The sequence below is a fragment of the Canis aureus genome, chromosome 1, assembly GCF_053574225.1.
Source record: "Canis aureus isolate CA01 chromosome 1, VMU_Caureus_v.1.0, whole genome shotgun sequence".
Taxonomy (NCBI): domain Eukaryota; kingdom Metazoa; phylum Chordata; class Mammalia; order Carnivora; family Canidae; genus Canis; species Canis aureus.
Genome location: NC_135611.1, coordinates 94,380,235 through 94,392,658, shown reverse-complemented (window position 1 = coordinate 94,392,658; position 12,424 = coordinate 94,380,235). Strand labels below are relative to the sequence as shown.

Below are 12,424 nucleotides of genomic sequence, written 5' to 3'. Positions count from 1 at the left end.
CTAGGAGGGAAGTTCATGGCAATACCTGCCTGCCTCAAGAAACAAGAAAAATCTCAAAGAAACAATCTAACTTCACCCTTACAGGAATTAGAGAAAGAACAAATGAAACCCAAAGTTAGCAGAAAAAGGGAAATAATGACGATCAGAGTGGAGAGCAATGAAACAGAGAATGAAAATACAGTATGATCAGCGAAACCAGGAGCTGGTTCTTGAGAAAGACAAGCAAAATGGACCAAAGCCTTTAGCCAGAGTCGCTGGGAACAGGAGAGAGGGCTCCCGTGAAGTATAGAATTAGGACACAGGGGAAGCTCTGGGAAGGGATCTCCTGAGAGACCTGAAAGAGTGGAGAGAGCTCTGCAGTTACGGGAATGTGAAGAGACCAGTGCCTGACAGCCAGTGGGTGCTCAACATCTGCTTCTGATGGTTGAACGGTGGCATGAATGAATGAGCAAAGGGAAAAAAGCAGAAGAGGTGAGGGGGATGGGGCATAGAAAGCACTCACCTTACTTCCCTATGCTAGACTCTTCTACGTGGCTCATGGGAACCTAACAAACATGAAGCTGGAAGGCTCTGGGGTTTCTGGTCTATGCTCTGTCCTCTGTGGGCTGCCCTGATTTTTTTTTTCTTCAAGACGAATCCTATAGGAGGAAAAAAAAAATTCAAGCACAAGTGGGATTTCAGCACCTGTAGGAGGTTATTATTACAAATGGCCGAGGGGCCAGCTCTGGTTTTTTGAGTGTTTTGGCCACTGGTGTGGGAATGGGATGTACGGGGAACCAGAGACCAATTTCCCTCAAAAGAAGAATGAGTGAAGAATAAGCTGGAGGTACAAAGAAGGGACCTTTGGGGAGAGGAAGCAAAAGAGAAGTAACACTCTTCCCCCAAACTGTTTCTGGGAATCCAGCATAGAAATCCCTCAAGGTCATCACAATATCATTACTCAGTGATGGAAAAATCACATTACTGTAAAGCAGAGTCAAGAAAAAGGTAGAGTGGGTGGCAGGTGGTGGTATTTGGTTTGGCTTTTAAATTTAATTGTATGATACGACTGCAGAGAAGCTGATTCGACGGCTTACCATGAGCTGGTAGCTCCGCTTGCGTGATGTCTCTCCCTCCTTCCCACAGGTAGCTGGTTCCTCTAAAGCCATGGGTGAAGATGTCCAAGGGGAAGGCAGGGGAAGAAACATGCAAATATCAAGGCCCTGCCCTAGAGCCTCCAGAGGCAGCTCTAATTTTCAAGATATAAAGTAACAGTTGTCCTCAGTTATACAGCAACCATTGGGAAGAAAACATGATCTCCATCTCTTCATCTCTCTAGCTTCCTTCAAGTTTCCTTCAGGATGTCTGCGGTAATGGAAGATTTCTCGCAGCAGGCCTGTGGGTCACTTGAATTAAAACAGGACAAAAAAAAGACAAAAAGAGTAAGAAAGTAATCTGCAAGGAACTGACAGGTGGAGATCATCTGGAGGGTCAAGCAGTTGGATTTACCCTAGAAGTAATGGCTATTGTAATTCTGAGGTGGTGTCTGTGTTTCTCCAAGTCTGGTCTGTGCCTTTCTGTTGAGCTGCAGAGGGTCACGGGTCTGCACAGGCTATGCGGCCTGTTCTTCCTGAGAGGGATGGCCGGGAATGATCAAACCATAGAACATAGATATGCCTTTATACATAAGGATGATTTTGCTCAGGAGGCAGGATGGGGTTTTTAAGCTTCAACTGACATGTAAAACTTTACGTGTAAAACCTGTATTTGAAATCTTCCAGGCAACTGCTTGATTTCCTGGGATGGACAGATAATGGTCCCTTCACGCCTCTCCTCCAGGGAAGGTGGGTGGGTTTTGACTTTGCCCATGATCTGCCTGAAACTGCCCCCTCGCACTTCTTTTTCCCTTGTGGCCATTGGCAGACTGGAGAGGAAGTGTCTGAACCTGAGCCCCTGCAGCTCGGTTCAGTTACAACCGGATCTGAGTCCACCTGCAAGACAAGCACTTCTGTGTGCCTGGAAATCCTGAGCCTTTCTGCCAACACATCTCACTTTTTTTTTTTTTTTTCAGTATTTCTTAAAGGTTTTATTTATTTATTCATGAGAGACACAGAGAGAGGCAGAGACATAGGCAGAGGGAGAAGCAGGCTCCCTCCAGAACTTGATCCCGGAACCCTGGGATCACATCTTGAGCTGAAGGCAGATGCTCAACTGCTGAGTCACCCAGGTGTCCCTCACTTCTTAATTAGGTCTTGCCCAGACTAGCCCTAAAATACATTTTCCTTTGTGGTTTGTGTAAAAAATGTGGAATTGGAGAAAAGGTATTTGGGCCCCAGGACTCTTCCCTACTTACCAGTTATGTTTCTTTGGACCTGGGACTCTCAGCTTCCATTTCTCGTCGGAAGAAGATAATTTTATCTATCTTGCCGAATTGTTCTAAGGGGTTAAATGAAATAATTGAGACAGAGCAGCCTACACAGTGTTTAGCACAGCACACTTCCTCCTGTAGGCACAAGACAATATAGGTGGAAGGAGTTTGGATGGGAGAGAGGGAAGGAAAGAGAGAGCTAACAGGAAGTAGCTTTGGAATGACAGTTCCCAGTCTATTCAAGGCAGCTGACTCAGGACATTTGCATCCCAGCATGTGAAATGACTTGCATTTTTAATATTTTTTTGAGTTAATGGAGAGTCAGTTGCTCTGGCTTGAGATCTGGGAATGTGTCCAGTGGCCTGGTGTCACGGGAGTGTGCCCAGTTACTTGGTGGGGCTCATTCAAGCCACCCACAAGGACGAATGTGTCACAGAGATATTCAGCCTTCAAAGGGTCCCATTTGTACCTGTTGCCCAAATAACTCTGAGCTTTATCCCGTCACGTGATTGCATGAAGTCTCTGGCTTCTCCTCCCCAAGGATTTCTGGGAATTCCCACAGAATGCTTACTTCAGCCAACCATCTGGGGACCCAAGAGTGGTGGCATGTCTTGTAATTACCCCATAACAGAGAACAGACTGTGCCATTTAACACAATTTTACTGAAGAAGATGTGAGAATAATAGGAAGAAATAATAAGGTAGCAAAGAGAAATACCCAACTGGGCCCTCCCAAACTTCTACCCTTACCGCATAGGAAACATATTTCCCCCTTAGTCCCCATCGTGCCACCAGGTGGAAATGATCAATCTTCACACAGACAAGCATCCATTGATCATGCCTCCCTTCCTACACCCCGAGGAAATCCAGTCTCAGGGTTGCAGTTCTACCCCAGTAAATACAACCTTTTCACGTAGTCAGGGCCTTGTGTGGATGCAGTGGGTGACCAGTCAATATTTGTTGAATGAATGAATGAATGGTCTCAACCTTCCCTTTCTAGTTAGGATCTTGATTTTACATTTATGTGATTAAACTAATATTAAGTTGTGTTTTTGTCCCCCCTCCTCCGAAACAATCAGTCTCAAAGGTAAATTTAAAATGTTTTTTTCTGGGGGAAAAGAAAAATCTGGCAACTTGGAAATAGCACCTTCTTGCCACCTCCACACCCCAATTTCCTATTTCCAGCAATTAAGATTTAATGAAATATTTGGCCCCAGTTTCAGCTGATATACCTCATTACATAGGATGATTTTCTGTTACAAGCATATTTCCTGAAAATCCCAGGATTTGAACTCCTGCAAGAATGGGCTGGCTGAGCAGACTCTGTTGTCCCACGGTATCGGGTTTGAGATAAATGATCGAACCAGCGGTTAACCGTTCACTAAGCTTTGGCTCATTGACTACATACTAACTGGGGTGGGTACGTGAGTATGTTATCCTTACTCCTCTCAATAATGCTTCCAGGTAAGATTGTTTATTTTTACCTTTTGAGGAAACAGACTCAGAGAGGGATCTGCCCGTAGGTATGTAGTTGATCAGTGGCAGAGCCGGCTTCAACTCAGGCCTGTATCTAGAGGTCCCAAGTCAGGTTGGAAAAGGTCATGTAAACCCAACTAGGAAACTTTATGAAGTCACTCCCCATTTTCCTCTCTCCCCATAATATTCTGCTACGCAACCCCCACAGTTGTGTATCTCTCCAGAAGTTAGCTGTTGTTACTGATGGAGAGAGTTTAATCATCCTCCAGTGTTTTGGGGTAAAAAGTCTGCATTGATAGCATGCGATGGCTCTCATCTGCCTTCCTCTGTCTGAGGCTCCAAAAGAAAGTCCTGAGGGATTCTATTCTTCAGCCTGACCAGTATCACCCAGGGCTCCTTACTTAATTCTCTAAAGGACTTCCTGAAAACATGAAACCCAACAGGAAAATTCATGGCCCCAGCTCTGGACTGAGAAGTTCTGTTGGACATCCCTCCAGTCCTTATGGGATCACTGTTCCCTCCCTGGGCATCATGCCCTCCATTGACCAAAGTGATTTCTAGTGTCCCCCCATCTCTCATCAGTGATTGAAGGGCTGGTGTCATCACCAGGGTAAAGGCCCAACAGAGATTACCCAACCACACATACCCTAGCTACTTTCCCCATTTTAGTCATCTTGTGACATCTTTTCTTTTTTATATAGGATATAACTATGTAAAAGGTTAGGGAGATGGCGTCTATTAACTGTGAGTCCCTTGAGGATGAGAATGATATTTTACTATCTCCGTATCCCTCGAGGCTCATATAGTCCTTAGGCACTAGATGGGTGGTAAATAAATGAAAAAGGGTAACAGTGTGGTTTCCCCATGACTGTATCTTCCAAGGAAAGCCCTGGATCCTACCTCCCTAAAAATGGCCCTTCCTCCTAAGCCTTGGTATGTTGCCCTGGTTGAGTTCATTAATACCTGCTAAGGAGTTTCTTAAAGCCTAAAAAGGTTTTGAGACCTAAAGGCAATGATCTCTAAAGGTGAGAGGCAGGAAGATGGAGAAATGCAAGTGGTGTTTGTGTAGGGGGAAGGGTAGGGACTTCCCAGCATCCTCTTAACACACCCAGATGCAACCACTTACTTTGCCTACGGTTTACTGATCCTATCTGGATGCAGTTCTCTGAGGCAGCATGACTGCTAGTTATTGCTTTAAAACCAAGCCCAGAATTTCACATTAGTTCTCCTTCAATCCTGACATTATCTTCCAGGTAAAAGACAGATATTTACGACCCTTTACAAAGTTCCTAATTTGTGTCATTAACCTCACTCTGTTCTTAGATAGAAGGAATGTCAAAACGGATGTTTGAGTTTAAAAACAGAGTCTAGAGGGAAAAGTAATAATATTGAGAAAAGAATATGGCAAGTTGACATAGTTCTCAAGGAACCATACCACTGAGGTGCGGAAACTGGGCTCATTTGGTGATATATTGATTAGAATATCTTGGTAGAAGAAAGTTCATTTGAAGATAAGATCATGAGAGTCATGCTGCTGATGAAAGATCCTTGTCTGCAGTATCACTGTGAAACCTAAGAGAAGCTTCACTTTAGAACCAATGGTCAGAAAAGGGAAGAGCTGGAATTGAGTGACTAGTTTGAATAGTTGCAGTATCTCAGGATAAAAACGAGACCTCATAAGTTTACCTTCTAAGGGAAGAATACCTTCAGAGCACCCTGGAAAGTGGCAGTTCCAGGATGAGTGACTATTTCCAAGAACCAGGAGATGAATCTTTGGGACAAGGCTCTAGTTGTTGGTGAGTTCTTGCCAGTTCTGGGTTACCCTCTACTTCAACGTAACTTGCACCCAGTGAACTTGGCTTTCACGTCTTCCCTTAATAATTCTTCTCCAGGAGAAATACACTCAACTCCTTTAAGGATTCGTAATCTATGGTAGCTTCCAGCCCCATCATCATTTTGGGTGCCTCACCACAGGCCTATTCCCATTTATCAATGTCCCAATGAAGTAGGGCCTAGAATAGAACAAAATACCCTCGGTGAAGGCTGCTCTAGACATAGATGTTACAGCAAAACTATTTGTTCCCAGTTCTAGACAATATCCTGCTATCAGATGTGCTGAAGTTCTCAGCTGTTTAGCAGCTGGATTTCAATTCAATCTGCATTTGTAGTTATGGCACATTTGTCATTCATGTGTATGATGTCCCTCGTTATTTTAAGTCTCCAGAACTTTTGCATATTCATTGCTAACAAACCAAGCTTCTTCCGTCTTTGGCGCCCACACACCTAAAAGCAAAGACTATATACTCTATCTCCTTGGTCTCAACTTAGTCAATCTGGATTTTAAATTAGAAAACTCTTACTTACCTGACTATTGTCTCTGCTTTGTTAGTCTTCAGATAGTACAGACTCATCTTCTATGTCCTTATGCAGGTTGCTGAGAGGACAGAGGTAAACAGAAAAAAAAAAACCAATTTTTTAAAATAGCTGGTTGGTTAGTCTGACCTCTTCTTTCAACCATATTAGCCTAGGTACATGCATAAAGTGCAACTCTTTGTATGTGCTGTGATAAAAATGAAGATATTCTCTGTTTATGGCATTTCCTTGAATTACCCAACTGGTAACTCTACTTAAAAAGAAATGGGTACGTTGGGCATGTTACTTGACTTCTCTAAACCTGACTGGCCTTATTGGTAAGATGAGAATATTTGCACTGTTTGCTTTACCAATGGGCAGCAAGGCTCAACTAGATATTTGAAAATGCTTTGCAGGGCAGCCTGGGTGGCTCAGCGGTTTAGGGCTGCCTTCAGCCCAGTGGGTGACCCTGGAGACAGGCTCCCTGCATGGAGCCTGCTTCTCCCTCTGCCTTGTGCCTCTGCCTCTCTTTCTCTGTGTGTGTGTGTCTCTCATGAATAAATAAATAAAATCTTAAAGAAAGAAAGAAAATGCTTTGCAGATTTTAACGTGCCCCAGAAATAAAAATGGTGATGATGTTACTACTGTGGAGTGCCATTGGTTCAGGCTCTGTTTACTTCTCGAACCTGTTTGCAATACCAGAGAGCCATCCATTCCTGACAAAACACTAGGACTGGATTTCTGATTTGTCCTTGCCTCCCTGTCAGACCAGCCTCCTCTGACGCCTGACTCGGATCCATACTCAGATTATGATTCACTTGTTTGCTTCCTTTGCCATTTGTAGTTTCCGACCTGGCTGCACATCAGGGCTTGTTGCATGAGGCCCAATTCCCACGTGACGATCTCAGCTCTGGACAGACTCCTCAACTGAGAGCCTAGGTGCTAACACCCAGGGGCACTGTGTTTGTGACAGGAATGACCCAATGACTGAACGAAAGATAAAAGGAACCTGCCTTCAGACCCACGTCTGCACCTTTGCCTATCTTGTTGGTCTCTTGTGGACAGACAGACAGACAGACAGATAAATACACAGACAAGGGAATAGACAGACAGATGACTAGTCAGACAGGCAGATGGGCCAACGGATAGGCAGATTAAATGAAATGCCATATACAAAAGGAAGTTCTACATGTTCTCATACTTTTTGCCCTCATTTAGGGCTGGTTTTCAGCAGATACTAGTATCGTTTGTAGTGGATAGAACTTTCTAGGTAGAAAATAGTCACTGTCGCAAGCACCCTGAGTGACCTCCTCCCCACCATCCTGGCCATCTTCTGAGACTTGCTGCTTCTCTAGGATCTGCAGATATCCCCCTGGCCACCACTTAACAACCAGCTTCCAGGATGCTTCTCCAGCCTTTGGAGCAGCACCACTGCTGGGCAGGCTGGCGAAGTTTCTGAGTATCAGCCCTGCCACGTTACTGCTCTACTCCCTACCCATCACTGAAAATCTTCCAGGCCCAGCACATTTCTCCCTTTTCTGGGGTGCCTCTCCCTCCCATGGGGAGCCCTCACCCACCCAAATTCCTTTGAATCTTATGGTCTGTTTCCTCTCATCAGACAATTCTTTGTGGCCTTGCTTAAAAAAAAAAAAGATTTTATTTATTTATTCATAGAAACAGAGAGAGAGGCAGAGACACAGGCAGAGGGAGAAGCAGGCTCCACACAGGGAGCCCAACATGGGACTTGATCCTGGGTCTCCAGGATCACACCCCAGGCTGCAGGTGGCGCCAAACCGCTGTGCCACCGGGGCTGCCCTGTGGCCTTGCTTTTTATACAGTTTCTCCTGTGTTGATGTCTCCAGCTCCCTGACAATCCCTTCAGGTGCAGGATATCCAATAGGACTTTGTGCCCCTCCCATCTCACACGGTGCTGGCTGGGGGTCCCAAGGCCCAGCACAGAATCTGATGGGTTCCTGAGACTGGACCAGCTGGCCTTCCCCCAGATGGCCCTGAGAGGAGAGTGTGTTTTGGGGGAGTCCAATGAGCACCCCATCTCATCTATGAATGCTCAGAAAAGCAGAGCCTTGGCCAAACCCAGGCTTGAACTTTTCATTTTGCCCTTCAGGGGGATCCGGCTGGAGACTCTGTCAGATTGGCATTTCCCCGAACAGCTTCCAAATGTCACATTCCAGCACCTAGCACTCACTGTTCTTTCCTTCTCTTCATTTTTAGACAAGAACTCAAAAAATGTGCGTGTTCTGGAAAGGCCCCTCTCATTCCCCACACATGAATGGCCTGCCCTTGGGAGGGTGGTTTCTGAGGCCAACTCCCCAGGGCACCTCATGGAGCAGACGGGAGCAGCTTATCTATCACATGTGTGTCACATGCACTGTCACAGCCTGGTCATGCACTGTGTGCAAAGGCTGATGCTGCACCTGATTAAGCAGGCAAGATGCCAGCAACCCTAGCGCCTCTTCACACTTTCATTTAGTAAACTTTCCTTTTATTTTCTTTTTAGAGTCTCTTAAAAACATGGGGGAAAGTTTGCCCCCAACATAAGGGAAAAAACATGGGCTGTGTGTCTAACATTTTTTGCCCAAAATACTGTTATATTTGACACTTGTGTGACCTTTTGACTTTTAAGACAGACACTGAAACTTTCAAAATATTTTTTAAAAATCTTTTTAATTTAAATTAAATCACTTCATTTAAAACATTGAGTGTATTTTTTTTTTCAGATTAAAAATGTAAAATGTGTGGGACCTCCCTGGGTGGCTCAGCGGTTGAGCGTCTGCCTTTGGCTCAGGGAGTGATCCTGGGGTCCTGGGCTCGAGTCTTGCATTGGGCTCCTCTCAGGGAGCCTGTTTCTCCCTCTGTCTATGTCTCTGCCTCTCTCTGTGTGTCTCTCATGAATAAATAAAATCTGTTAAAAAATGTCAAATGTGTTTTTAAAAACCTTTCGAACACAGGAATAATATAAAGAAAATAAAAATTGACCAGAATCTTACCACATTGACAGAGACGGATACTGTTATTAGCATTCTAATTTCATAGTTGAGACAGCAAAGGAGAGGAGGAAAAGAAAAAGGAAGGAATATGTGCTTTTAGATTTTCTTTCCCAAACATAGGACTTTGTGGAAGTAATACCCCCAGTTATTTCAACTTAAGTATAGCTGATATAGAGTATTTATCAGTTTCAGGTGTACAACATACTGATTGGACATATACATACATACATTATGAAATGATCCCCACAATAAGCCTAGTTACCATCGGCCACCATACAGAATTATTACAACATTATTGACAATATTCCCTATGGTATGAGTTATTTATTTTATAACGGGAAATTTATATCTCCTCCTCCCCTTCACCTATTTTGCCCATCTCCCCAGCCCTTCCCTCTGGCAACCACAAGTTCTCTGTATCTATGAGCCTCTTTCTCTTTTGTTCTGTTTATTCATTTGTTTTGTTCAGATTCCACCTATAAGTGAAATCACAGTATCCTCAAAATTTCTGAAAGAAATGACAGATATTCATATTCCTGATAACACACTGCCAGAAATACCATTGCTGTTTCTGAGTATCACAGTGTTTCAATGATCAATAAGCTTAAAGAGCTCTGGTTTCCATATCATATCATATCATTTTTGGTATACATATATAGTACTCACTGTTTTATATATATATATATATATATATATATATATATATATATATATATATAGCATATATATATATGAAATGCTTCCAGAATTGTGTGTCATCCAGGGCCATACTAATATTCTATCTTCCCATTTTAGTGCATGTGCTACGAATGTAAACACTTAAAATAATACTTTACAAAAGAGCTGTACATTACCAGAAAATTTTGTAAAATAGAGAAAAGGGAGGAGGTTACACACAACTCCACCACTTTAACAAATCTGTTAATATTTTAGTTGCTTCTTCCTAGCTTTTTGTTCCATTCTCACTTTTTTCTTATTTATTTATTTGGATTTGACATTGTAATAGAAAGGAAACTGTTATTATAAGATGACCACATCGTTGTTCCAGGCTAATTCTCTTTATCTCTCTCTCTCTCTCTCTCTCTCTGTCTCTCTCTCTCTCTCTCTTTTTGCCACTTTACTTAAGTGTCTAGGGCTTTTACAGCATATTTGATAAGGAGAAATGGCTTTTGTGTTAGTGAGCTTAGGATTGAATCCTCACTCTACTAACTGTGTAAACTGGGAAAATTACTAAGGAACTTTATCTGAACTTTCTCATCTGAACAATGAGGGTAGCACCCTTCCTACCCATCAGATTGTGTGAGCATGAAAAGAGATCACGTACATAAATTGAGTGACAGTGATGGGCTCAGAGTAATTATTTTTTTCACTTAAAATTATATCGTAACAATGATTTCATGTATATAGAGATTTCATATCTCTATATAATCTTTTTAACTGTCATTTTATGACTAGATAATAGTCAGCAATACAAATACAAATTACTATGACTAACTCACTTCCATTTTGTTTGACAGGTTATTTCCAGTTTGGAGCCATCCTGATAAGACTGTAATTAATACATTTTTTTTCAAATCAGGCACATTTTGCTTCAGTCTTTGGATTTCCTTTAGAAAATCCTTGGAATGTTATTTTTGAGTATGAGTATAAACCTTGACATGGTTCTTGCTGCATATCCAAGCATAATTTTTTTAGTTCATTTTTTTTAACTTGAATAACTGAGTTTAGAGTTTTTACCATGCTTTTTTCATTCAGGGTTACGGCAAAGCTTTTTTTTTTTCTTTTTTAAGATTGTATTTATTTATTCAGGAGAGACACAGAGAGTGAGGCAGAGACAAAGGCAGGAGAAGCAGGTTCCCTGCAGGGAGCCTGATGCAGAACTTGATCCCAGGACCCTGGGATCATGACCTGAGCCAAAGGCAGACGTTCAACTGCTGAGCCACCCAGGTGTCCCATGGCAAAGCCTTTTTGAGAAAATCACATATTTATATTTGCAACGAATGTCTCCATGTGTTTAGCTTTCTAGATCTTTTTGGATTATTTCAGATTTCCAGATGAGTACAAAGACTTAAACAAATGGTAGAGAGCCTGGATTCTGAGGTCATTGCTTAGACCCCCATGTCCACCCACAGCTTTGACTGTTCAGTTACATAAGCCATTGCATTTTGTTTGTTTGTTTTTTAATATAAAGCCTATTTGCATCAGGTTTTTTTTTCAATTGCAACCAAATGATGCAAGTGATACAACTTCTTCTAAAAATTATGCATATAAAATTTATTTTGTCCTATGCTCCTGGTCAAAGCAGTTCCAAATTGCTGTCTTCTTGCCCAATTAATCAATAAATATATATTAGATATATATTAGGCCCTTGTAATATGGTCAAATGCCACAAAGTTTAAGAAAGTTCCTTGTGCTACAATCTAACTGGAATCCATGGTCTCTGTACTTTCCTCTCCCACAGAATAGATCTCCATTTACCCAGATGAGTTTTGATGCAGGAATTGGTTGGTCACTTGCCTCCTGTTCTCAGTTCCAAGCCTATTTTCTTCCTCTATTCTGTTCTGTTGGTCTAGGGCTGGAATTCTGTGGACTGCATTTACCAGCTTTCCTTGCTGGCTGGCTTCCTGTAAAGTTCAATAGATGGGAAGCCTGGAGAGACAGGAATGTGGGAGGCAGATCATTCCTTCCTGTTTTGTTTCCGCATTTCTCACATCAGCAATCAATCCACAGCAGGAAGCTAGCTGCAGTCTGCAATTCTAAGAACTCTAAGGTATCTCTTTGGTATCTACTTTTTGCTCTTTCTGCTTTCTAATATCTTTATAACCAACTCCTAATATTAAATCTACTCCACTTTCCTCAATGGACACTGGGAGGAGTCCTAGGGCACAGACTCTTCAAAACAGAATTCTGGGGCTGATTTTCTTCGAACTCAGAGCCGAACTCCTTGCCAGTGGAAATGGGAACTGGTAATCTATAGCATGCAATGGCATTGTGATGCATCGCATTAGGATCTATTCCTCCTAGGTCTGAGTGCCAGCAGGATGCAGAGGTGTGGAGGTTCCCGAACTGCCAAAGATGGTCACAAGGAATGTAGGCTGAGATGGCTGCTTCTGACTGTGCTAGGGTGCTGGTGGGAGGGAAATAACGAGCACAGAGCATCCGGCTCAAATTGTCTTCAGAGCATTAGAGGGCTCCTAAGCCTTCCCTGAAAGTATTTCTTATTTCTTCTAAGTTACAGGACA

At 42.7% G+C, this 12,424-nt stretch overlaps 1 protein-coding gene across 3 annotated transcripts in view; it reads right to left on the bottom strand.

The window, feature by feature from the left end:
- Positions 1–12,424, bottom strand: part of PDCD1LG2 (programmed cell death 1 ligand 2) — a 92,580-nt gene that overhangs the window by 19,955 nt on the left and 60,201 nt on the right. For all 3 annotated transcript variants that reach the window (XR_013386237.1, XR_013386233.1, XR_013386242.1), the window contains 4 exons: positions 6,187–6,256; positions 2,333–2,415; positions 1,077–1,385; positions 503–638 (listed from right to left, as the gene is read on the bottom strand). The gene's annotated coding sequence lies outside the window, so the exon portion shown is untranslated. The remainder of the gene's footprint in view (positions 1–502; positions 639–1,076; positions 1,386–2,332; positions 2,416–6,186; positions 6,257–12,424) is intronic.